This window comes from Galeopterus variegatus, unplaced genomic scaffold, assembly GCF_000696425.1.
Source record: "Galeopterus variegatus unplaced genomic scaffold, G_variegatus-3.0.2 Scaffold322, whole genome shotgun sequence".
NCBI classification, from domain to species: Eukaryota; Metazoa; Chordata; class Mammalia; order Dermoptera; family Cynocephalidae; genus Galeopterus; species Galeopterus variegatus.
In genome coordinates, this window is record NW_007726433.1 from 464,121 (window position 1) to 468,092 (window position 3,972).

The following is a 3,972-nucleotide window of genomic DNA, read 5'->3' on the forward strand; positions in this document are numbered from 1 at the left end:
ATTAAATGTACTTATGTAACACATGAAAATGTGTAAATCACATTTCTTTCTTTCTTTCTTTTTTTAAAGACTGGTAAGGGGATTTTAACCCTTGACTTGGTGTTGTCAGCACCTCGCTCTCCCAAGTGAGCAAACCGGCCATCCCTATATGGGATCCGAACCCGTGGCCTTGGTATTATCAGCACCGCACTCTCCTGAGCCACGGGCCGGCCCATAAATCACATTTATTTCTGATGATCAAAGTTGATGGTATAGTAAAATTTCCTGTCCTACAGAGGGGAAAGAGAGATGGGCCTGAGCAAGCCTGAGGACACATTGAATGGCTGGTGGAGAGGAATGAGCTGCAGAGAATGGAAGGAGGCAGAGACGTAGGAAAACCAGCAGGGTGTATGAGCAGTATGCCAGATTCTATTGAAAAGACTGATAAGTATCTCTAGCAATTAGCAATTTGAGGTCTTACGTGACCCCAGTAAAAGTGGGTTGGGTGCAGTGTGAGCAGAAATCAGATTGAAGTGGGTTCAGAAGTGAGTGCGAGGTGAGAAAATGGAGATGGCTGTGTAGACAATAGTGTGAAGTTTCGTTCTGAAATGGGTGGGGAGAGATTAAGGCGTAGCCAGAATGGAAAGGGGAGAACACGTGGGCATATTTAACGTTAGTGGAGAGGGCCCAGTTGAGAAGAAACATTTTCATATAAATACACAAGCAGAGGAAGGGATGAGTCCTGCATCGGAGGAAAGATGGCTTTTCTTGAACATCTCTGAGAACCTCCTTGGGAGACATTTTGAAGAAAGCTGAGGTCCTGTATGAGCAAGTGAGGAGTGACCTGCCAGCAAAACTTTGGGTACGTGCTAATGTGGCCTCATGTGAACCCACAAGCTGATAAGGCCTGGAACAGTCAGATTATATACCTCTAAATGCATATACATAGTGTATGGTGAGATGGCAAGAACAGATTCTAGAATTAGATAGATGTGGATTCAAATTCTGCGTCTAGCTGTGTAGCCTTAACCTCTCTGAATGTTTCCTAAACTGTAAAGTAGAGATAATAAAAATATTCCTGGCTGGCTGGCTAGCTCAGTTTGTTAGAACCTGGTGTCGTTGGGCTGGTCCGTGGCTCACTTGAGAAAGTGTGGTGCTGATAACACCAAGCCAAGGGTTAAGATCCCCTTACCAGCCATCTTTAAAAAAAAAAAAAAAAAAAGAACCTGGTGTTAACACCAATGTCAAAGGGTTCGGATCCCCATACCAGACAGCCAGCCACCAAAAAAAACCAAAAAACAACCAACCAAACAAAACAACATTGCTCATAAAGTTGTTGAAAAGACTAAATGACATAGCATATGTGTGATAGGATAAGTTTTTGAAATATTAACCAATATTTTACCTTGCATTATTTGGTCCTTTCCCCATTTAGTCAGCTGGGCTCTCTGACATTTGTTCCTTCAGGAAAGGATTCACCTAGGAGAAAAAGAGGAAAAACAAGTTAGTTCTAGGCTTTTGAGCCTCAAAAATCTAGCCTTCAGAGAGGGATGAAAAGAACTCAACACAAAAATGATAGATGCATAAGAATACCTGATGTGTACCTCAAGTTGCAGTCGAAAAAAATAAAATTAAAATTAAAAAAAAGAATACATGATGTTGCATAACACAGAATTCCCTGACCTCAGACCAAATATAGATTCCCTGGGCTGGGATTGGGGAAGAAGAAAGAGGAGAAGCATTACACATTCACAGTGTGTGTCCCTAGAGAAAGAGACCCCATACCCCAGACCACTGCATGCCTCAGAAGCATGTTTCAAAACAACACGGAAACAGAGACAGCCTTAGACAACCTTAGAGCTTTCCTTCCCAACATTTCCTGTATGTTCAAGGGTGACACAGAGAGCTAGCCCAGAGGACCTAACAAGAGAGAACCCCACCATGCCTGGGGAGGACGAAGCAGCAGATAGGCTGTGATGATATAATAGGGTAGACGACAAAGATCACATGCGTCCTGGGGCAGGATTGTGCGTGCTGATGGAAGGCCCCCTAGAATTTAGGCAGAACTCTGGTAAAAGCATGAGGAAACCAACTTTACTGAAACTAAATTTTGCTACCCCAGATGAAGGGGATTAACAATATAAATAACTTTGAATTATAGAAGACTAAAGCTATTGTACCTCTACTTCTGGATCAAGAATAGTATCATCCTCATCCAGGATGTCTTAGAAGTTTGGGGTAGCCCACATCTGTTTGAGGGCTGAATATAAACCCTAGACTAGGATGAGAACTGAGTCATCCTGAGACAAAGGCCTTGCCCTGGTTGGAAATTTTGTGTGTAGAGCTAAGGTGACCTCTCAGAAGTCTGCTGATTCCAGAAATACCAGTGGACAGTGGCGAGACCAAGTATGAAGGAGTCCCACAGAATGATTAAATTCTCCAGACAGACAGGGGGTGATTGATAAAAGGGTGAAGTCACCCTTATTAGTATTTGCATTCATGATTAAATATTCTAAGTCAAAGATGTGTAAGGTCATTATGGGTTGAATTGTGCCCCACCCCACCCCCAAATATGTTGAAGTTCCAACCCCCAAAACCTCAGAATGTGACCTTATTTTTTGTGTGTGTTTTTGTTTGTTTGTTTGTTTTTGGCAGCTGGCCAGTAAGGGGATCCGAACCCTTAGCCTTGGTGTTTAAATGTGACCTTATTTGGAAATAGGGTCAATGCAGATATAATTAAGATGAGGTTGTAATAGAGTATGGTGGGCACCCAATCCAGTCTGACTGATATCCTTATAAGAAGCACAGGAAGAATGCCATGTGATGGCCGAGGCAGAGATTAGACTTATATAGCGGCAAGCCAAGGAATGCCGGTGCTATGGTTTGAATGTATCCCCCAAATTTCATGTGTTGGAAACTTAATTCTCAATGTGGCACTGTTAGGAGATGGGGCCTAATGGGAGGTGTTTAGGTCATGTGGCCAGAACCTTCACGAATGGATTAATGTTGTTATAGTGGGAGTGGATTAATTATTGCAAGAGCCAGTTATTTTAAAGCAAGCCCAGTCCCTCGTGCTTTTCTCTATTGCAGACATTCTTGCCCTCTCACCATGTGATGCCTTCCACTATGTTATGAGGCAGTAAGAAGGCCCTCACCACATACTGGCACCATATTCTTGGATTTTCCAGCCTCCGGAACTGTAAGCTAAATAGACTTCTTTTCTTTGTGAATTACCCAGCCAGTGGTATTCTGTTTTAGCAGCAGAAAATGAACTAAGACAGCTGCTGATTGCCAGAAGCTTAAAGAAAGACATGGAACAGATTCTGCCCTTAGAGCCTGATCCTACCAACACCTTGATTTTTGACTTCTAGCCTCCAAAACTCAGACAATAGAGTTCTGTTGTTTAAAGCCAGCTAGTTTGTGGTAATTTGTTACAACAGTACTAGGAAAGTAATATAGTCATAATGCCCCTGTCACAGGGTGAATTTCAAAAAGACTGAGCCTCTTTTTAGAGAAGGAAGAGTGATTTCAATGGCTCTAACTCTAGCTACCAAAGTAGAGAGGCCCTCAAAACCCTTCCAAACTGGCACACCTCTTAACCTGCTATAAAAATGATGCCCTGCATATATGTGGGGACAAACTCGGTTTTGGAGGATAACGCAGGTCTCTATAGCACTTTGCAGCCCCCAGTGCCTAGGGGAGGAATGATTTAGGACCTTAAGATTGCTGATAAGAGGGCCGGCCCGTGGCTCACTCGGGAGAGTGCGGTGCTGATAACACCAAGGCCCCAGGTTCGGATCCCATATAGGCATGGCCGGTTTGCTCACTGGCTGAGCGTGGTGTTGACAACACCAAGTCAAGGGTTAAGATCCCCTTACCGGTCATCTTTTTAAAAAAAAAGATTGCTGATAAGAATTTAGGAAAGGGCAAGCAACTCTCTCTCTTTACTACTACTTTGTGGTAAAAGTGAAAAATTTTTGCTGATAAGAGTTT